General features: G+C 41.9%; 2 long non-coding RNA genes across 3 annotated transcripts in view; both read right to left on the bottom strand.

Annotated features, from left to right (window-relative positions):
- Positions 1–23,526, bottom strand: part of LOC128314326 (uncharacterized) — a 74,322-nt gene that overhangs the window by 4,724 nt on the left and 46,072 nt on the right. The gene's annotated exons all lie outside the window — the stretch shown is intronic.
- LOC128314325 (uncharacterized) lies at positions 13–22,250 on the bottom strand. 2 transcript variants are annotated; one of them, XR_008295837.1, is made up of 3 exons: positions 20,601–22,250; positions 19,878–20,144; positions 13–4,195 (listed from the first exon to the last, which is right to left on the bottom strand). It is a non-coding gene; the product is annotated as an uncharacterized LOC128314325 (long non-coding RNA). The 2 variants fall into 2 exon arrangements; XR_008295838.1 differs by lacking the exon at positions 13–4,195 and having other exon boundaries at positions 17,318–20,144; positions 20,601–20,773; positions 21,362–22,250.

Raw genomic sequence — 23,526 nt, 5'->3', positions numbered from 1 at the left:
AACAGTGGTGATCGGTTGTATTCAAGTAATCGTACGATGATGCTAGTTTTCCTGTCCAAATTCAATGTGACTTTATGCATGAGTATTTTTCCTGAGGTCAAGGTAACTGGCACCTCAACACCTTATTTAAAAATAGAATATCTGCGGTGCCTGGGTGGCTCCACCAGTTAGACATCAGACTCTTGATTTCAGCTCAGGTCATGATCTCATGGTCCGTGAGTTCGAGCCCTGTGTTGGGTTTCGCGCTGACAGGATGGAGCCTGCTTTGGATTTTCTGTCTCTCTCTCTCTCTCTCTCTCTCTCTCTCTCTCTCTGCCCTTTCCCTGCTCATATGCACACTCTCTCTCCCTCCCTCTCTCAAAATAAATAACATGACAAATTATTTTTAAAATATTGTATCTGTGTGTCCCTGTGAGCACTCCCTTGTGGTGTCTTCGTCCTCCCAGGCAGTGCTTGGTGACCTGCTCTGTAAAGGTTGTTAACTCTATTACTTAACACATATTAAGTCCAAGCTTGCAACAAATAACTTTCCTGTTTATCCGTTAGTAGATTATTGCGAATTCTTACTATCTCATGGAGGAGCCTGAGAAGTGGTTAGACCAGAGCCTCCAGGATTATTCTCTTCTTGACTTGCAGGTAATGCAGCAAAGAAAGGTCATCCACTGAGTTGTTTCCCCCTGTCCTCTGCTTTCATCCACACTAAGGAAAAGAGACATCTATGTAGCAAAGGTCTAGTCCAAGGTGCTTTGAAATGTTCTGCTGAATCTTCTCTTGCTCTCACCATTCTATTAGCAGATGAAGTCTCCTGGGAAGTACTGCTATTAACAACAGCAATATCCACCTTTAGAAGCCCCATCTTGATTTGTACCCTGGGGAGACAGAAGCTCCAGGGCAGCACACGGGGTACTCGGAACGAGAGATCTACCATAGCCCTCTGCCTCTTTTTCCTCTTTGAATTTCCTTTTACTTTAGTCATTCCTGGAAACATGGAGTCAGAGGAAAGTTTAGAGGTTTCTACAACCCAGCTGTATGCCAGAGTTATATGCCAAAGTTCCAGCAGAGCCATCCTGGTCTTAACATTCTCCAAAGAATAGGGATTCCATGACACCCAGAGGGACCTGAACTCAGAAATCAGTTGCCGTGGTTGACTATTAACCAAGGTTTGTTTTTCTTCTCTGGTATGCAAGCACTTTTGAATATTCCTCAGATCAGTTTTTATTCTGGCATTTTCAGTGGCTATCAGGTGGAATTTATCTCTAAATTATGGTCCTTGCCTTGCACTGAAGTCTAGTGGGTTTTGTTTTGTTTTACGAAGTGATGGTTGGGTACCATCTTTGGGGGGCCATTTGACTGATGAATGCTTTGCAGCCTTCTCTTCTTCACATTAGAGAGTTTTATTTCTTTCTCTTTGAGGGAGGAGCCGATGGGAGTCGTAACCAGAGGGAGAGTTCTGCCTGTGAACTGGAGAAATAGGAATATATTCCCCCTGGGACCAGGGCAAAGGCAGCCGAGTTCCACATTTGTGGGTCCAGGGTCACCAGGCGCCCAGGAGGTTGGTCTCATTCCAGCAAGTACCAGAGGTATGAATCTAGACTACATGGCTCTCAGTTGGCTCCTTTATACAGAGTCCTTCCAATTCCAAGGAATCCCTAGGGAGGCTGGGATTTGAGACAGGTCCAAAGCAATCCCAACCCTAAGTCATCCTGAGCGCCATGACAACGTCCTAGGAAAGCCCTCCACCCAGGTTTGCCCATCCCAGGCTCATTTTGGAGGGGGTCCCACAGCCCACTCTTTGCCTCTTTCAAGCCAGGTTTTTAGCATCCCGAAGGAGCACCTGCTGAACCCCCAGCTCACCCACTGTGTCAGTCAGTGTTCAGAAAAGCCCTGTTTTCAAGACAGATGAGAGCTGACTCTATTTTAAGGAAATGGAATGCGTCATTTGGTCACAGAATATGATATAAATGACCCTTCTGTGCTAACATGATTAAGAATAGGCAGTTAGGGGAAATTTTTCAACTCATGAGAGATTAATTGATATAGATGTAAAAAATAGAGCTAACTTCCTTAATCTTCCCATTGGTGATGTGTGTGGGCAGACATGGCTACTTTTTGCTGCCTCCACAGACAGAATACCACCTGTGCATAGGATAGGAGCATTTCTAAGCTCACTCTTCCCCCCAGACTGCAGTGCTCGCATCATCTTTGCATGGTACTGGGGGACTGGGTCACCCGCCCCAAATCTGAGTGTGTTTCATTCTTTGGGTTTGGTGGTTAGATTTTTGTGGGAGGCGAGGAATAGCTGAGTTCTTCCTTTCTGAATTCTAGATCAGGGATCAGCAAAATTTTCCCATCAAGAACAAGACAGTAAATAGTTTTGGCCTTGTGGACCATACATTTTCTGAGGCAGCTACTCAACTCTGCTGGTCTGGTGTGTGGGGAAAGCAGCCACAGATAACATGCAAACTGATGTTTTGGGCCATGGTTTAAATGCGCCTTAATTTACAAAAACAAGTAGTGGGTTTGATGTTGGCCAGCAGGCAGCAGTTTACCCTCTTCCAGAGCCAAAGAGGTGAGAGAGTTCACCTTCTCTCACTGTTTTCAGGGGGTGCCTGGTGGTTATGTGATTGTTCGTTCAACAAATATTTATTGCAGAATCTATTGTTGTGCCAGGCTCTCTTGTATGTTTGGGGTACAAAAGAGAACAGAGCATACAAAGACCCCTGCCTCATAGAACTTACATTGTAGCAAGGAGGGGCATGTTCTAGGAACAGTAAGACCGGTATGACCAAGGAGAAGGCTGTGAGGATATTAATGGCAGGGAATGAAGTCAGGGAGGTAATGGGAACTGATCACATAGGGCCTTATAGGCTACTATGTAAGAACTTTAGTTTTTCCTCTGCATGAAATGGGGAGCCACTGGAGAAATATGAACAGAGAAGTGACATGGTCTAACTTCTGTTGGAAATAAGTGTAAACGGGTTCGGTAGCAAACTGAAGGATAGATGCAGGGATACCTATTAGGAGGACATAGCAGTAATTCAGGAGAGAGGTGGTGGTAGCCTGAACCAGAGCAGTAGTAAGGAAGATGGTGAGAAGTGTGTGGATTCTGGGCTTGTTCTGAAGGTAGAACCAGCATGATTTCTTAATGGATATGTGATGTGTGTGAGGTAAAGCAATCAAGAATATTTTCAGTCTAGCGATTGGAATATGGATTTGCCACCACTTGAAATGGGGAATACTGAAGGTGGAGGCAGTGTTAAATATGCTAGCTTTGAAATTCCTCTTAGCCATCCAAGTGGATATATTCATGTTTGGCATTTAGGAGAGAGGTCTGCACTGGAGATAGAAACGTGTATGGTGTCCGCATAGGATGAATATGAGGTATTTAAAACCATGGGATTATGCGAGATCACCAAAGAAATGAGAGCACATAGGGAAAAAAGGACAGCCAAGATTCTTGGGCATTCTTGTGTTTAGAAGTTGGGGAGAGAAGGACAAACCTAAAAAGGAGATTTAAAAAAGGAGTGATGAGTGAGGGGTGAAAAAGAAACCAAGAGAGTGCAGGCCCTGGAAGCCAGGTGGAAAAAATAAATCAAGGAAGATGGAGTGACCTACTGGGACAAATATTGCTTAGAGATCTTGGATCCAGTGGAAGATGAAGACTGAATGTAGGGCATTGGATTTAACAACACGAATGGTGGTTATGATTGACCTTGATGAGAGCAGATGTACAGGGAGTGAAAGCCTGATTGGAATTGGCCTAAGAGAGAGAGAACAGGAATTAAATGCTGCAATTACAGAAAGCTATTTTACAGGTGTTTTGCTACACAGGGGAGCAGCTTAATGGGGTGATAGTTGGCAGGGGAAGTAGGGCGAAAAAGTTTTTTGTTGGTTTTTGTTGTTGTTTAGTTGCTTAAAACAAAAATAAGAATGTATTACTATATTTCTAACATATGTAGAAATAAAATGTCTGACAAAGGATGGGAAAGGGAAAAATGAAAACTACATGTTTGTGTGGTGGGAAGGATTCAGTAGAGAACAAAAATTTGATAACGCGGGGCAGACGGGGAAGGCATCCTCCAGTAGGTGAAAAAGATGGGGTCCACAAAAGGAGGTTTTAGCTTTAGGTAGTTACATAGAAGACTTCAGTTTCTTGCCATGAAGGAGTAATTGGTACTGGAATTTCCACGAAGGCCTAAAACACAAGGGAAGAATGAGAGAAGGGAAGTAGGTAAGGGAACCTAAAATTACGTAGACTTTCTGCCTGGTGACACTTTCTGGTGTGCAAGACAAGGGGGAAGAATTCAAGCAGGGGGAGGCAGTTTTGCTGAGTTGAGGAAATAGAGATCGGAGTTTGAAGAGGCCAAGGCATCTGGAACAATTTGCAGGATGGACTACCAGAGAGAAGGACACTGTAAAGGTAAAGAGCTTTATAAATCTGCGCAGGGATTCTGGTGAATCTTTGGTGGCTGAATACTGACCTGTGGATGCACAGTGTAAACCTCCACAGCACTGGACACAGAATAACTATGAGGGAACAATGAATAGAATTCTCAGATTTCATTCAGGGCTGGGAGATGTTTGAATTCTGACCAGTTACAATGGAAAACCCTCACTGAACACTCAGAGCACTCAACAGAGTCACCAGAAGCATCAGACATTAATAGTAAGGGTTAACTATCAGTCACTAATTAGTCTAGAGGAAAAGCTACTCTAGACTTGTTCTAGCATGTCTTAAATGCATGATGTAAAAGGATCAAACAAGTAACTTAACTGCCTGTCAAAATAAACTTCAACAGTGTTTTTTTTTAAGACAACAATTTGGCCATTGTTTATAGTGCTGCTATAAACATTGGGGTGCATGTACCTCTTCAAATGAGCATTTTTGTATCTTTTGGATAAATTCCTAGTAGTGCAATTTCTGGGTTATAGGGTAGTTCTATTTTTAATTTTTTGAGGAAACTCCATACTGTTTTCTAGATTGGCTGGGCCAGTTTTCATTCCTATTAACAGTGCAATAGGGTTCCCCTTTCTCCATCCACATCCTTCCCAACATCTCTTGTTCCTGAGTTAATTACAGCCATTCTGACCTGTATGAAGTGGTATCTCATTGTGGTTTTGTATGTTTGTATTTCCCTTATCATGAGCGATGTTGAGCATCTTTCCATGTGTTTTTTGCCATCTGATGAATGGGTTAAGAAGATGTGATACACACACACACACACACACACACACACACACACACACACACAATGAAATACTACTCAGAGATGAAAAAGAATGAGATCTTGCCATTTGCAACAACGTGGATGGAACTAGAGTGTATTATGCTAAGCAAAATAAGTCAGAGAAAGATAGATATATGTTTTCACTCATATGTGGAATTTGAGAAACTTAACAGATGAACACAGGGGAAGGGAAGGAAAAATAAAAAAAGAGAGGGAGGCAAACCATAAGAAATTCTTAAATACAGAGAACAAACTGAGAGTTGATGGGGATGGGTTAAATGGGTGATGGGCATTAAGGAGACTACTTTTCAGGAGGAGGACTGGGTGTCATATGTAAGAGATGAATCACTGGGTTCTACTCCTGAAACCAGGACTACACCATATGTTAACTAACTTGAAAATAAAGAAATAATAATTTAAAAAAACCCAAAATCTAGACTCTCAACACAAAGAAAATCCAATAAAAAATTACTAGATATGTGAAGAAGTAGAAAAATGTGACCCATAACCTTAAGAAAAATAAATTGATACAATCAGGATGAAGAAATGACAGAAAGATGGAGTTAGCAGACAAGAACATTAAAATAGCTACTATAGCAGTTCAAGAATTAAAGAAAAATATGAATATGGTGAAAGAAATAAAAGATACATTTTTAAAATAACTATAGTTTCTAGAGGTAAAAATATATAATATTTTGAATTAAAAAATTCACTGGGTGGACTTTATAACAGATTAGACTATATAAAAAGAAAGATTAATTAACTTGACAGCAATAGAAGCTATCTAAATAGGAGCACAGAAAAATTAATTAATGAATTAATTCTGGAAAAAAAAGAAATGAACAGAATCTCAATGACTGTATGTCAATATCAAGCAGGAGTCCCAGAAAAAAGAGAGGTGCAAAAATATTTGAAGAAATAGTTCCTGAAATATTTCTGAATTTAATACAAACTATAAGCCCACAGACCTGAAGAGCTCAATTAACCCCTAACAGGGTAAATAAAAAGAAAATCAGGCCAAGGCACATCATAATTAAATATAGAAAATACCTGATAAAGAGAAAAGTATAAAAATAGCCAGAGAAAAAGACATGTTGCATGCGGAAGAATAGACATAATAACTCAACAAATTTCTCATCGGGAACAACCTAAATCAGAGGACAATGGAATGATATCTTAAAGGTGCTGAAAGAGGGGTTCCTGGGTGGCTCAGTTGGTTAAGCGTACAATTTTGGCTCAGGTCATGATCTCATGGTTCATGGGTTTGAGCCCCATGTTGGGCTCTGTGCTGACAGCTCAGAGCCTGGAGCTTGCTTTGGATTCTGTGTCTCCCTCTGTCTCTGCCCCTCCCCTGTTCGTGCTCTGTCTCTCAAAAATGAATAAATGTTAAAAAAAAAAATTTTTTTTTAAAGGTGCTGAAAGAAAAGCTTGTCAACTTTGAATTCTATATCCAGAGAAAATATTCAAAGACAAGGCAAAGTTAAAACACAAACAGACAGGGGTGCCTGGGTGGCTCAGTCGATTAAACATCCGACTTTGGCTCAGGTCATGATCTCACAGTCCATGAGTTCGAGCCCTGCGTCGGGCTCTGTGCTGACAGCTCAAAGCCTGGAGCCTGCTTCACATTCTGTGTCTCCCTCTCTCTCTGCCCCTTCCCTGCTCATGCTCAGTCTCTCTCTGCCTCAAAAATAAATAAACATTAAAAAAAAAAATAAAACAGAAACAGACAAGGAAAAGCTGAGGAGATTTTTTGACAGAAGGCTTATACTGCAATAAATATTAAAAGGTATCCTTTAGGCTAAAGGAAAGGGATAACATATGAAAACTGGTGCTGTAGAAAGGAAAAAAGCATACCAGAGGAGCACCTGGGTGTCTCAGTCAGTCAACCATCCAACTTCAGCTCAGATCAGGATTTCATGTTTCATGGGTTCAAGCCCCATGTCAGCCTCTCCACTGTCAGCTTGGAGCTTAGAGCCTACTTTGGATTCTGTGTCTTCTTCTCTGTCTGCCCCTCCCCTGCTCATGCTGTCTCTCTCTCTCAAAGAGAAATAAACATTAAAAAACTGTTTTTAAAAAAAGAGTGCGAGAAATGGTAAACATGTAAGAAATTATAAAAGACTTTCTTCTAGTTTTAAAACTTTTATTAAAGTATAATTGCTTAAAACAGAATAATAATGTATTACTAGATTTATAACATATGTAGAAATAAAATGCCTGACAAAGGATGGGAAAGGGAAAATGGAAATACATTATTATAAATTTCCTTCATTATATATAAAGTGGTATCATACTATTGTAAACCCTAGAACAATTAAAAAAACCCAAGTAGGTATCATGAATTGCCAATAAAGTAGATAAAATAGTAAAAGTACATTAAATTAATCTGGAAGAAGGAAAACAAAAATCAGATGGAACAAATAGAAAACAAATATCAAGATGATAGATTCAAACTCAATCATACTGATAATTACAGTAAATGTAAATGGTCTGAGCACTCCAATAAAAAGGCAGAGATTAAAAAAAAAAAAGAGCAAGATCAAGCTATCTGTTATCTATAAGAAATGCATTTTAGGGGTGTCTGGGTGGCTCAGTTGGTTGAGTGCCTGACTCTCGATTTTGGCTCAGGTCATGAGTTCACAGTAACAAGATCAAGCCTCACATTGGGCTCCATGCTGGGCATTGAGCCTGCTTAAGATTCTCTCTCTCACTCTCACTCTGCCCCTCCTCCACTTGCACTCTCTCAAAAAAAATGCATTTTTAAAAATACAGATGTAGATAGGTTAAAAGTAAAAGGGTACAAAAGGGTAAGAAAGTGCTAATCATAGAAAAACTAAAATGGCTATATAAATATCCTAGAAAGTAGACTTCAGGATAAAGAATATTGCCAAAGACAAAGAGAAATATCTCCTCATGATAAATGAGCCTCAAGAAGATACTACATAATCTTAAGTGTGAAGAGATCTAATAACAGCATTTCAAAATAGATGAAGCAAACTCTGATGAAACTGAAACATAAAGAAACAAATCCTCAGTAATAGTCAGAAACTTCAACACCCCTCTCTTGATAACCTTAGGACAAATATCTCATACTTATAGATAAGCTAGTTTATCAAGAAGACAATACATAATCCTAAATGTGTAGGCTTCTAATAATAGAGTTTCAAAATACGTGAAGCAAAACCTGATAGAATCGAAAAGATAAAAAAAACAAATCCTCAGTTCTAGTCAGAAACTTCAACACTCCTTTCAGTAAGGCCATAGGAGATTTGAAAAACTCTATTAACCAACTTGTCTTAATTGACATTTATAAACTACTCTTCCCAAGCAACAGCAGAAAATATATTCAAGTGTGCATGGAATTTTACTAGGTAGACCATAATCTGGGCCATAAAACAAGTCTCAAGAAGTTTAAAAGAAATGAAATTATACGACCAGATCTCTGGATTGAAATTAGAAATTGGCAATGAAAAGATATATAGGACATCCCTAAATATTTGGAAATCAAACAACTCATTTTAAATAACTTAAGGGCCAAAAAGAGAAAAGGAATTACAAGGACAATTTTTTTAATATTTTGAGCTGAATGATAATCAAAGCACTACATATTCGTATTTAAATTTGTGACATGTAGATAAAGTAGTATTTAGAAGGAAGTGTATAATTTAATGCTTATATTAGGAAAGAAGAAAGGTCTAAAAAAAAAAGAGGTTAGAGTGGGAGAGAGCCAAAGCATAAGAGACTCTTAAAAACTGAGAACAAACTGAGGGTTGATGGGGGGTGGGAGGGAGGGGAGGGTGGGTGATGGGTATTGAGGAGGGCACCTGTTGGGATGAGCACTGGGTGTTGTGTGGAAACCAATTTGACAATAAATTTCATAAAAAAATAAATAAAAATAAAAATGTAAGATGTAGGTGTAAGCTTCTACCTTAAAGAAGAGCAAATAAACCCAAACTAAGTAGAAAGAAGAAATGTTTCAAATTAGAGGAGACATCAAAATAGAAAATGAACACTCTGGGGGGAAAAAAAAATCAATGAAGCCAGAAACTGGTTGTAGATAAGAGTGTGCACAGCAACAGAGCATGTGGGTGCAAATGCTAGAGGGGTGGCTCTGGTGGCAGAAGTTATTTTCTGACCACCTGGATATTCTCGGTGAAATAGGAGGCAATGTGAGCAGCTGGGAGTGAGGATAGGATAGAGGTGTTGCGAAAAGGGGGAGGGGCAATTGTGACCTGGGCCTCTGGGACTGTGGGAGAGCAAGTGGTCTCATGTTGTATGTTAGGCTGGCAGCGTTAATGCTCCCTTGAGCATCAGAGCATGTCTACTACTTCGTATCTCCTGCGTAATTATATTTACTAGCATCCTTGTACAATATGGGTAGTATAGGCGTTATTACCCTACGTCACAGATTGAGAAACTAAAGTACCAAAAGGTTAAATGGCTGGCCTAAGGTCCTGAAATTTGCTAGTGGTGAATTGGTGTCTAGAATCCTTGTAATTACAGTCTCATATAACTACAGTTAAAGCTATTTTATAGGAATAAGAGGATCTAAAGCTCTGAAGGGTTCAGTAACTGGCCAAAGTACACACAACTGATCCCCGCTCGGGATCAAAGTTCAAAACTTGAACTCAGGTCAAATGACCTATTCACCTCACCTTACCTCACTCTCCAGGGAAAATGTACATGATAACATTGCATAATAAGTAAATTTAATTTAAAGATGTTTTTAATTTAACTTTCTATTCTATATTTATGGAACAGATATGATTCTTTTGACTTAAGAAGGTATTTGTATTTCCCAGGTGGGCTTAAATAGGCTGGTTTTATTTGTTTTCTTACATAAGGATTTTTTAAATTTTTTTTTAATGTTTTATTTATTTTTGACTGAGAGAGAGAGACAGAGCATGAGCGGGGGAGGGTCAGAGAGAGAGGGAGACACAGAATCCGAAGCAGGCTCCAGGCTCTGAGCCGTCAGCATAGAGCCCGACACGGGGCTCGAACTCACAGACCACGAGATCATGACCTGAGCCGAAGTCGGACGCTCAACCAACTGAGCCACCCAGGCACCCCAAGGCTTTTTTTTTAAATAAAGAAAATAATTTGCTTGAGACATTCCAGACCATGTTATAGATCCACCTGGCTCAAAATAAACAGACATCAGATTATTTAACCAATCTTCTTTGCACATGTGCCTTGCCTCTGTCTGTGCTCTGTGTCCAATGTCTAAAGGTGTACGTAACCTGGTTTACTTTTTCCAGGATAAAGTCTGAACCAATTCCTGGGTTGCCCCACATAATAAGTAAACCTCAGATACAATTAATTCCTATGAATCAGTCTCTGTATTTATTTTTTTAACGTTTTATTTATTTTTGAGACAGGGAGAGACAGAGCATGAACAGGGGAGGGTCAGAGAGAGGGAGACACAGAATCCAAAACAGGCTCCAGGCTCCAAGCTGTCAGCACAGAGCCTGATGCGGGGCTCGAACTCACGGACCGTGAGATCATGACCTGAGCCGAAGTCGGCCGCTCAACCGACTGAGCCACCCAGGTGCCCCATCAGTCTCTGTATTTAAGTTTCTGATTCTGATATTCTGATTCTGATATTCAGATGATAGGTTGTTCAAGACCTACAAGAATCAAAGCCATCTTGTTCCTTTAAAGGCTTAAGTTGTAAAAATAATTTTTAGGATTTTTGGGTTTTTTTTACTTGAAACATTTGGTTAATACTGTCCTTAAAATGAATAATCTTAAAAGATTTTAATTTAACTTTATTTTATTTTATTTTAATTCCAGTATAGTTAACATATAGTGTTATATTAGTTTCAGGCGTACAATGTAGTGATTCAACAATTCCATACATTACCCAGTGTTCATCACGATGGGTATACTCCTTAATCCTCATCACCTACTTCACCTATTCCTTCACCTATATTTATTTATTTATTTATTATTATTTTTTAATGTTTATTTATTTTTGAGAGAGACACAGAGACAGAGTGTGAGCCAGGGAGGGGCAGAGAGAGAGGGAGACACAGAATCTGAAGTAGGCTCCAGGCTCTGAGCTGTCAGCACAGAGCCTGATGTGGGGCTTGAACCCATGAACCGTGAGATCATGACCTGAGCTGAAGTTGGACGCTTAACTGACTGAGCCACCCAGGTGCTCCTCCACCTGTAAAGTTTTAAAAAATACCTGTAGAATGCATCAATTATTATAAAGGACTTTGAAAGCCATCTTGTGAAGTCAGTGTTATGAATCCCATCCTGTTGATGGTGTGCCTTGAGGTTCAGATGAGAATGCCATGCCATAAGGGAAGACCAGGACTCTAATTCTTAGCCCAATACTCTTATCACAGTGATACACCTTTTTCTAGAGGCACCATGACAGATCAAGGGCCCAGGCTAACATGCTGGTCAGATCACCATCTTAGAAAAGCATACATCTTGACTCTTCCATTTATTTGTTTTTGGTGACCCCTATTTTATTTGGGACTAATACTCAGAACGCTAATTGGGCCACTCTATGACCTTTAAGAGAGAAAGAAATAGGGGTCCTAGTGGGTGTAGTTGAAGAGACTCCCAAATTAAAAAGGCCTCTCACAGAGCTGGGTCTTTGGGCAAGTTATATACAAAATATGAGACAGTTTGGGCTCTCTTGAAAAACACAAACATTTCAGTCACTTTCGTGGGAGGAAGTGTGGGGTTTACTATCCCTCTGTGCTCAGCCTACGAAGCTGGACTCAAAGCTATCACTTAGTTTGTGAGGTAGAAATTACCTTCTCCAACCTGAGCACCGTTAAGTTTCTACTCTGGGCTATGTAAAAAGTCAGATGATATACTACAAACACAAACTGTCTGTGTATTCATGGGAAACGCTGGGAACACTTCACAGAGGACCGCTGGTTGCCTTGGCAACCTAACAGCCCTCTCGGACAAGGCTCCAAATAGACAGGAGGCAAGGACACCAGAGCCAAGGTCTGTAGAAATACTGCTTTCTATGCTTAAGACTTCCCTGACAACATTCATATCTAAAACATGAAGGCCCAAGGCCATGTTCAATAAGCTCGCAGAGCCATCAGCATAAGACCAAAACTGATCTGGTGCCATGTGTGTAAGTAGAATATGTATCCCTTCTTTCCCTTACACAGCTCTACCACTTGGGTGAATTCAGAAGAAAGCATATGGAGTCATGGATCTTGTCCAATGAACCTGTTACCTCCTTGAAAATATGATTTAAAAAATCATGGAGATGATATTTTTAGTAAACACACCAGAATTTACCTATCCATGGCTTTTCCTTGGAAGATGTGGGGGATAGGAGGAAACTATTGCCCCAAATATAAATGGTGCTAAATGTGTTCCTTTGGACCTTCACAAGCAATTGCTAGACATAAAAGACAGTCAATCTGTTTAGGGTTTTTTGGTCAGACTTCAAGTCTGTTAGTTTGTTTTTAACTAAAAATCGAACTACGTACTGATGTGTGCCCAGCACATACTTGTAGGCCACTAAAATGTTTGATAAATGTTCAGTTATCCATCCACCTCCATCCCTGTGTTTCCCCCAAATCGAATCTACCTTTGAAGATTCACCACCACCAGTAAGTCAAAAGGATGCTCAGTGGAGTCTGGATGGGTTTCCAAAAGGGCACCTTAGAAAGCCATAAGCAACGATGGCAGCATTGGGATATTACAAGGTATCCCAATGGGACCACTTTGAAAGAGACAGAATTCAGTTGGTGTCCACTTTGAAGGGGGCAATATTCACCAGGTGCAATGGTTTTCAATCAAGACCACACATTCTTTGACACTTTCCCCATGAAAGGTGGGGTTTGTGCCCCTTCCTTGAAAATGAGCAGGCTTGTGAGTGACCAGCTGGGAACAGTGAAAGTGATATGTGACTGCCAAGGCTAGCTCATAAGAAGTCATGCTGTTTCTGCCTTGTTGACTGGAATACTCATTTTCAGAGCCTTGAGCTACCACGTAAGATGTACAATTGCCCTGATCCCATCATGCAGTGAGGAGGCTCAGTACACATGGAGAGGTCAGATATAGATGCACTTCATCAACAGTCTAACTGAGCCGGCCTTTGAGGCATTCCAGCTCAGACCTTGGGCATATGAGTACAGATATCTCCAGATGATTCTAGCGGCCAGCTGTTCAAGCTGCTCCTGGCTATGTGAGTCTCTCCAGCTGAGACACGAGCTATTGTGGAGCAGAGACAATCCCCAGTCTGTCTAAATTCCAGACCCAAAGAATTTGTGAGCATAACAAAACAGTGCGCTGCTAAATTTAGCGTGGTTTATTATAAAACAATAGATAACTGGACCGCTTGGTTTAAGAACTGGGTATCTAGTAAAGTAAGTCATTATTTTAAGATCGTACCTCCCTCATCTCCCACAAATACACTGAACAAAGACTGTAAAAAGTGGTACACTCATTTTACCATGATTCTGCCAAGTAGTGAATTCAAGTTTTCTGTCTTGTGGTATTTGTGCCTCCTCTTCAGGCTGTCATGAGTGAAGGGTTGGTCTTTCTGGGCCTTTTTTTCTTCATCTCTAACATGAGCAATACATGATCTCCAGTGATGTCAGGATTCTAAAGTTTTAGGCATGAACTAGGTGCAAAAAGTATTATGCCCCCAGCAGCATTATTTACACCAAACAAAATAAAGAAAATGTGGCATATATATACAATAGGACGGTATTCGGCTTGAAAGAGGAATGAACTACTTATACATGCCACAATGTAGGTGAACCTTGAAAACATTATCCTAAGTGAAATAAGCCAGGCACAAAAGTACAAATATTATGTGATTCCACTTAAATAAGGTACCTAGAATAGGCAAATTCATGGGCACAGAAAGTAGAACAGAGGTTACTGGGGATGAGGGGGAGGAAGGATGGGGGGGGTCAATATTTAATGCGCACAGAGTTCCAGCATGGGCTAATGAAACCATTCTGGACATAGTTGAGCAACATTGTGAATGTTCTTCTGGCCACTGAATTGTACACTTAAAAATGGTTAAAATGCTAACTTACACGGTATGCCTATTTTACTACAATTAAAAAATAAATTTTTTTAAAGTTTAATTCCTATGAGCTTTGATTCTGGAGCCCTAGCCTCTGGTCACTATGAGGAATGAGGATATATGTTCTACAGAAAGTAGAAGAGAGGTTACTGGGGATGAGGGGGAGGAAGCATTCCTACTTTATCTCGAAGGATGGGAGGGAATTTTCTAGAAAGAAAGAGATGGGTGGGGAAGTAGGTCTCAAAAGCAAGCCCATGGACAGATGCTGGTGATTCATTTTTCACTGTGTCTCAGGAGAAACGAGAAAAATAAGGGCAAGGTTGTAAATCTTTCAGAAAGCTAGATTTATGGAATTTGAAGGAACTTTGGTAGAGACGATGTCCTTTCTACCTTGGGAGTATTGTCAATTTTCTTTCTTTTATGAAATCAAGGTGCTAATAGTTGGTATTATCATAAGATATCGTCTCTCTTGCTTGGCCCAATACAAACAACACACACATTTCCCACGTTAAAAAAAAAATGAACTGAAATCCCAAGGCCTGACTGAGGGCAGTGCATTCTAGGCTAAGGGAGCAGAGGACGAGAAGACCATCCTGCCCGGACAGGCCAGGGTATATGTGGAGAACAGAGAGGAACCGTGTGTGATGAGGATGGGGATAGAGCAGTGGTGTAGGGTTCACCTTCATGCAGTCATGTAGGATGAGCTGGAAATGCCATCAGCCTTCTCAGTTGTCCCAAGAGCATTCACCTCCTCAACAGAGATTTCTGGATGCCCTTGAGGGATAGCTGAAAGAAGCCTCCATTATTACATGGCCCAACACCCTCACTATGCAAATGAGGAAAGAGGAAATATAACTCAAGGAAGCATCATCTGAGGAAATAAAGAAATCCAGCTAGATACCTTAAAGCTCTAAATAAACCAAGTCTGGCATTTTCTCTTGTAGGATAATAGTCTATTTTCCTCTATAAATCTCATTTTTAACTTGCTTGTCATTTTTGTGTTTGTCTCTAGGTCATGGACCCAGAATAGGAGTCCCAGAATAGGTCTCTGAGGCTCTAGTTTGAACATCCTTCCCAACATATTCATCTCAGCAGACACCACCAATTCACTAACGTTGGCATAAAAGATGAAATCTACTCGCCATTCCTGTTATAATGTGGTTTATTGTGATATGGTGGCAGGGCCACTGACGTTCAGTGACCTGAATTTAAATCTAGACTCATGCTGTCCTGGGTCAGTCATTAAACCTCTCTGTTGTTTAATTTGCTTCATGGGTAAAGAGTGCAATCAGAGGAGATAAACCCTAAAATGCCTCCCAGCTTCTAGGATTCTGTATTCTCTGATTCTGTATTTATTTTTGTTTCTGCTTTGAAAGTGAGGAAGTGACCTAAATACTTGAAATTATCACTCACTGATCACTTCTACTATGTTTTCCATGCATATGTAAAATGAGCTTTGGTGGCTGGATCATGGTGGATGCTCTGTGGTCCTATCTAGTTCTCCATTCCAGAGTGGAGGACTCACTTCTCCCACTGCTGGGTGTTCGCCTGCAGACAGCTGCCATTTTCAGCCCTTCTCCAGGAGTTGCTTTTGGCTGAAGTAAGCCACTTTGAGTGAGGCATATTGCCTTCACAGCGGCAGCCCATATCCAGCAACTGACCCATCTCAGGGTATAGAGACCTAGTCCCTCTACCCCAACTCTGGACAACTCTGAAAGGTTCTCCCAGCTTCAGAGCTCCTCAAGGGTTGGCTAAGGCTTTTGATAAGACTAAACTATAATCCAGTTTCTCCCTCTGGGTTCCAAGTAACAGCTTATCATTCACTGACCTCTCCCAATGACATGATGAGGTGGATACAATTGTTAAGGAGCTTGTGGAGGTAAACTTGAATTTGCTGGTTGTTTCTGTTAGTTGATAGTTCCCTAAAGGATTCCTTACAGCCTTCCACCAAAGGTCTTTGAGGCCAATGCTATCTTAGAATAGTCTCTGGGATCTTGTTCTGTTTCCTCATTCCTACTGCTACTGGTCAAAATCTCCTCATCTTATCCGTGGAATATTACCTCATTGGTCTTCTTGTCTCATCTCTCTTTTCCTCAGTTTATCTGTTTTACTGGAACCCAAATTAACCCTCCTAAAAAAAATATCAAATTTAGGGGCACCTAGGTGGCTCAGTCAGTTGAGCATCCAACTCTTGATTTCAGCTCAGGTCATGATCCCAGGGTCATGTGATTGAGCCCTGCATTGGTCTCCACACTGAGCGTGGAGCCTGCTTGGGATTCTCTCTCTCTCTCTCTCTCTCTCTCTCTCTCTCTCTCTCTCTCTCTTTCTCTCTCTCTCCCTGCCCCTCTCTCTAGAAAATTAATCAGCTCCCTCTTCAACTTATAAACCCCTGCTGGTTCCTGTTTCCTCAAGGATAAATTCTGAGCTCCCTATGAAAGACCCTCCCCCATCTAACCCTACACACTGCTCTATCCCCATCCTCATCACACACGGTTCCTCTCTGTTCTCCACATATACCCTGGCCTGTCCGGGCAGGATGGTCTTCTCGTCCTCTGCTCCCTTAGCCTAGAATGCACTGCCCTCAGTCAGGCCTTGGGATTTCAGTTCATTTTTTTTTTAACGTGGGAAATGTGTGTGTTGTTTGTATTGGGCCAAGCAAGAGAGACGATATCTTATGATAATACCAACTATTAGCACCTTGATTTCATAAAAGAAAGAAAATTGACAATACTCCCAAGGTAGAAAGGACATCGTCTCTACCAAAGTTCCTTCAAATTCCATAAATCTAGCTTTCTGAAAGACTTACAACCTTGCCCTTATTTTTCTCGTTTCTCCTGAGACACAGTGAAAAATGAATCACCAGCATCTGTCCATGGGCTTGCTTTTGAGACCTACTTCCCCACCCATCTCTTTCTTTCTAGAAAATTCCCTCCCATCCTTCGAGATAAAGTAGGAATGCTGCTTCTTGAGTAGAGTCTTTCCTGACTCTCTGTGTCAGAGATAGCCCCTATCTCCTTGTTTCTGTCCTTGTTACTGTGTAACACACGTGGGCTTTTCATGGAAGTTTCTGGGCATAAATCACTAAAGCCCCTCAAAAGTCTTCTTAAACCTACCCTCTCCTCCCAGCTTTCCATTCCCCATGGCAGCAGTGCTCAGTCTCTCTCTGTAGACCTTCTCCTTCAGCCCTTCTAAGTATACTCCTACACCCCCATTACCTAAGGCTGCCCTGGGAGAGAGTTTAGCAAACACAAAATCTGCCTCCTGCTCAAATGACAAACATCCCTCAGGCATCCCCTTAATCCAATTTGCCACCTGTCCATCTACTTATAGTCTTGTGGCCCTGAGTAAACTGATAAGCTGAGGTACTCGGGGCAGAAAGAAGTCATCTTTGCAGGCTGCACCTTACACACTCACGCATGCGCACATGCATGTATACACGCACGTGCACACACATATGCACAGTTCTAAGAAATGAAACCGACTAAGTTCTATAGCCACTATTGACCTAGTCCATGAGATGCCACTGTTCAGTTCTCAGGGATATGCCTGGTAGCTCTTCCATTTGATACATTTCCTGTTCCTATAACCACAGTCTTCATCTTCTCTAGAGTGAGGAAGACATTTTTAAGACATTAGGGCGACTTCACTGGGACACCAGCATCTGGGAACCCAGTCATTATGAAAGATACAATGCTGAAACACAGATGAAAATCATGCTCTCAAGCCCAAATCAAAGGTGGGGGTCTTTTTTTTTTTTTTAATGTTTTTACTTATTTTTGAAGGAGAGAGAGAGAGAGAGAGAGAGAGAGAGTGAGCGAGCATGAGCGGGGGAGGGGCAGAGAGAGAGGGAGACACAGAATCTGAAGCAGGCTCCATCTAGGCTCTGAGCTGTCAGCACAGAGCCCGATGCGGGGCTCGAACTCACGAACTGTGAGATCATGACCTGAGCAGAAGTCGGACGCTTAACCGACTGAGCCACCCAGGTGCCCCAAAGGTGGGATGGAATGGACCCTGACGTGCTTGCCAAATGGGCTCAGTGTGAATGGGCTTATATCACCTGCATTCACTGCCTATTCCTCTGGCCAGCCTCCGGGCCCTGGCTGTCATTCTAGTGTCAGAAGCCAGAGAGGAGAGGCCCCACGTTGGCATTGGCCTGGGGATCTGAGAAATCAACACGATGACCGTTCCCGGGGCTTCCTAGAAACTGTCTGTAGTTTAGCCAGACCTGCTGTGGGCAGGGTCTTATGCCAGCTACACACACCAAGGAAGCCACAGCTTGGTTGATGAGAAATTCTGGGAAGGAATCAGGCCCTCTGTGCTCTTCCCTCTTGCCAATCATGGCCACTGTTGGTTCCCAGAAGATTCTTTCACTATCTTAAACCTGTTCCTTACCTGTGTGGAGGCAAGCCATGCTTTGTGACACTATGATAAGACCAAAGGGCAGCAAACATGTGTGGCCTGTTGGAAGGAATCTGTCCACTTGATTGCTCCTTATGTGTCTTACTACTTATTGGGAGTTACAGGTTGTCCACAGAAGGCAGTCTGTCCTCAAGGTGCTTGACAGAGGATGTACAATTTCCCTCCTTTAAGGATAATTTATTTCTCCCCTTGGGCTGTTTGTTCAAACCCACATAGGAACAGAAACACAACTTCATTTTCCCAAAGAAATGACCTGATAACCCAGCGAGGTAAATGTAAAGGACAAATTCTGTCGGGCTGAGCCTATGAAGGCAGCATTCTGGTGGCAGTGATTTGGGTGATAGAAATGGTCAGGGGTTGATGGAGGCCTTCCTCCTCGCCGGTGAGTCTGGATTTGACCTGTCATGTGCCTTACTGCTAATATTATGTTCTGTTTTTGTTTATTTGGATGGACAAAGGGGCAGATGGGGCAGAGAGCAGAAGTGTGTTTAATTGTTATCAAAATCACCTGATTCAAACTTTAGCCACAGAAAGAAGCAATATCCTTTGGGCAGCTTCTCTGAGGATAAGGCAAAGTGTAGTGATGGAAGAGATGGGCCTGGTTTGGAGGGCTAGCAGGTGCCTCCCCACAGTAGATGAAGTCCTGAGGGCCACAAGGAAGCCTGTCTTTAGGTAGGATCTTAACACTTACTGTCTTACATTGTAATTCTCTTTTCTCAAGTAAATTTTTAGAGTGAAATAGATATAACATAAAATATGCCATGTTACTCCCTTTAAGTGCAGAATTTAGTGGCTTTTTAAAAAAAAATTTTTTTTAATGTTTATTCATTTTTGAGAGACAGAGAGAGACGGAGTATGAGCAGGGAAGGGGCAGAGAGAGAGGGAGACACAGAATCTGAAGCAGGCTCCAGGCTCCGAGCTGCTAGCACAGAGCCCGACGCGGGGCTCGAACTCACAAACCGTGAGATCATGACCTGAGCCGGAGTCGGACGCTCAACCGACTGAGCCACCCAGGCGCCCCTCAGAATTTAGTGGCTTGAGGTACTTTCACAATATTGTGCCATCATCACCACTATCCATTTCCAGAACTATTTCACCATCCCAAGCAGAAATTCCGTACCTGCTAAACAATAACTCCCCACTCCCCCTTCCCTCACCCCCGGGGGCCTCTATTCTACTGTCTCAGCGAATTTGCCGATTTCAGGTACCTCATATAAATAGAATCGTATGGTATTTGTCCTCTTGGGTCTGGCTTCTTTCGCTTAGCATAATGTCTTCAAGGTTCCTCCATGGTCTAGAATGTATCAGCACTTCATTCTTATTAAGGATCAGTAGTATTCCACTGAAGGTACAGACCACATTTTGTTTCTCCATTCCTGTTGATGGACACCAGGGCTGTTTCCACCTTTTGTCTGTTGTGAATAATGCCGCTGTGAACATTGGTGGGCAAGTCATTGTAATTCCTTTTTGCCACTCTAGTGGAAATGGAAAAGGTCAGGCGGCAGGGGGAAAGGAGGCTTGTCCTAGCCCTCTACCCCCACCCAGCACCTCCTCCCAGACTCCAGCTGGAGGGGACCGTAGCTCAGGGTCCCACACTGCAACACGGGCATAGGGAACATCCAGCAAGAGAGACAGTGTGGCCGGCTTTCCAACTACTTGTTGGAAAGAGAGAATGCTGCCCCTCCCCAGCCCCCAGAAGAGATGGTGGGGGAGGGGTTCCCATCTCACATCTGTTTGGTAATTGCATTTATAGGGTATAGTCTGGAAAGATACAAACCAAAATGTTTCCCGTGCTTATTTTGGAGGACGGAGTTATTGGTGATACTTTCGTATCAGCTAAAAATAGAACTATTTCTGTTTTTTAAAAAGTGAATGCCAGGTTGAGATTATTCAGACAAAAAAATAACAAAATATTCCACTTCCGTGCTTACATTCAAAATGCAGCCATTGTCAACAATCTGGTTCAACTGTCCCTTCTGTTAGCTCTGTCCGGCAGGAACATTTTCTGCATCGAACCATCACAAGCTGTATTCAGGTTTTTCGATGTCAATGTTAAAGACGGTGACTCCATAGCATTAATCTAATAGCCATTGTGCACGTCATGCTGTGTTAGGAAAACACAAATAAAATAGATACATATTTATACTCCGGACTTAATATAATCCCATGCAATATGCAAAAAATATAAGATCCAGATCAGTTTCCACACCAACTTTAGTAGAGATGCTTCTATCACATGCTATCTGATGTGTGGAAGATGGAAAGTCTATGTGCCCCATGGGCATAATGTCCTTGGGGTACAGTTTTAGGGAGACCCAAGAGGCCCTGCTGCCCTTCCTAGTCTCTATGGAAACCACGTTCCCACAATGGACAGGAGCACATTGCCATCTCACACGCCTCCAGGGCAGGAAGTTGGAGGAGCAAAGCAGCTGGGGTGTCGGATCCTATCATGCATTTTCCAAACGCAAACATTTTTAAGCGTGAGAAGGGATGCTGTTACCAATTGCACAGGGATAACTGGCATCAACTGGGACCGTTCAGGTAAATGAGGATGTACACTCTTCCTAAACACAAGGTGTGTGGAATGAGGGAGCCTCCTGCTCCAGCAAAACAGCATAGCCCTATCTAGAGACGGTAAGAAACAACATTCTTGAAAATCAGGTTCCAACCAAACACAGAGCCACTGACTCACAGTATTTGAAGGCAGACCCATCCCTCGCAGCTCCGCAAAGGGATCAGAGCAGGGCATCCAGCCACATGCTTTCTTTTAGGTTACGCTGCAGAAGCTTGGCAACCGACACATTCGAAACATGACTCTCCCTTCTGCTCTACCCGAACAGGGAACAACTGAAATGTTCAGTAATAGGAAATGATTGGGGAAATCATGGTCCATTCATATCAGCTTTTACTGATAGTATCCGTAAAGATTTTTCAGTGGGATAGACAAAAGTCTCATGATATAATGTTGAATCCAAAAAGCAGACTATAAACAGGATATATAGTATAAACCCAGTTATGTGAGGTATAAATCACACACATATACATATACATGAAGGATAGAGATGTAGGGGTGTCTGGGTGGCTCAGTCAGTTAAGCATCTGGGTCTTGGTTTCAGCTCAGGTCATGATCTCATGGTTCATGAGTTCAGGCCCCACATCGGGCTCCAGACTGGCAATGCTGAGCCTGCTTGGGAGTCTTTCTCTCTCTCTCTCTCTGCCCAGCTCCTGCTCATGCGCTCTCTGTCTCTTCCTCTCTCTGTCAAAATAAATAAATAAACTTGAAAAAGAAAGGATAGAGATGTATAAAAATGTAGTTTGAGGGATGCCTGGGTGGCTCAGTTGGTTAAGTGGCTGACTCTTGATTTCGGCTCAGTTTATGTTCTCAAGGTTCATGAGTTCGAGTCCCGCATCAGTCTCAGCATGCTGACAGCGTGCGCCTGCTTGGGATTCTCTCTCTCTGCCTCTCCCCTGCTCACGCTCACTTTTTCTCTCTGCCTCTCAAAATAAACTTGAAAAAAAAAGTAGTTTGACTCTGGGCAATGGGGGTAAGGAATGATTTTTTTTCTTCTTCTAAATTTTTCATTAACTTTTAAGTTTACAATAAGCATATGTTTCAGAATCAGAAAAAGCACCCATGTGTGTGTGAAAGCTGAATACACATCTGTGTGTGTGCATATATAATATATACATGTACATAGTACATATATATTCTGTTTTCTCATGTGGCCTGTCCAGCACTAACCCATCTGACCAGAGGAATTATCCAGTGTCACATTCTTACACTTGGCCTTGAGTGGTAGCTTATGTCAGGATCATGGGGGGGGGGGGGGGGGAGGGGTTTGGAAGAACCAAAAAGAATCCTCAGAAAATACCTGCTCCCTAAACTCTCTGCCCAACCTACTGCCAGGAAGCAGGGAGGATGGAATCTAGTTATGACATTGGTAAGAATGGCTGTACGTAAACTCGCAGTGAAAAAATTTTCTATTATTACATGATCTTTAAAAATGAGCTCTCCTTAAAAAAAAAAAGCTTTCCTCAATTATCGCTCTCTCTCTCCCTATCCCACACACAAAAAGACTTTCATTGTTGTTTATTTGGGTTAAAAGCTGTTCTGTTGGTAAGACTGGATCCCATTGCTTGGCCACAAAGGAGAGCCCTTTCAAGACCTCTGTCCCCTCTGGTTCCATGGGCTGCATGCATGGGGAGGAGCCTATCAGTACACAGTCTAGCAAGAGAACCTAACATTCTGTGTTGACCTACTGGTTCTTTTGGATTAAAAAACATCACACAGCAAAGAGGCTGGTGAAGTTGCTGTATTCTTCTCTTTGAATTCAATGGCAGCGCATTTTCTCCTTTTTAAAAAAATGTTAATTCCGGTATAGTTAACTTACAGTGTTATATTAGGTTCAGGTGTACAATATGGTGATTACTCTGTACTCATCACAATAAGTGTACTCTTAATCCCCCTTCACCTATTTCACCCATTCTCCCCCCCACCAACTCTCTGGTAACCACCAATTTGTTCTCTAAGAGTCTGGTGTTTTTGTTTGTCTCTTTGTATTTTGTTTGTTTTGTTTCTTAAATTCCACACATGAGTGAAATCATATGGTTTTTGTCTTTCTCAGACTTATTTCACTTAGCGTTAAACCCTCTAGCTCCATCCACATTGTGAATGGCAAGACTTCATTCTTTTTTATGGCTGAGTAATATTCCATTGTGTGTGTGTGTGTGTGTGTGTGTGTGTGTGTGTGTGTGTGTATCTTTTCAAGTTAGTGTTTTTGTAGTCTTTGTGTAAATACCAGTAGTGGAATTACTGGGTTATATGGTGATTCTATTTTTAATTTTTTGAGGAACTTC

Source organism: Acinonyx jubatus, chromosome B1 (genome assembly GCF_027475565.1).
Source record: "Acinonyx jubatus isolate Ajub_Pintada_27869175 chromosome B1, VMU_Ajub_asm_v1.0, whole genome shotgun sequence".
Taxonomy (NCBI): domain Eukaryota; kingdom Metazoa; phylum Chordata; class Mammalia; order Carnivora; family Felidae; genus Acinonyx; species Acinonyx jubatus.
Note: the sequence above shows the minus strand (reverse complement) of the source record. Positions and strands in the feature narration are given on the sequence as shown.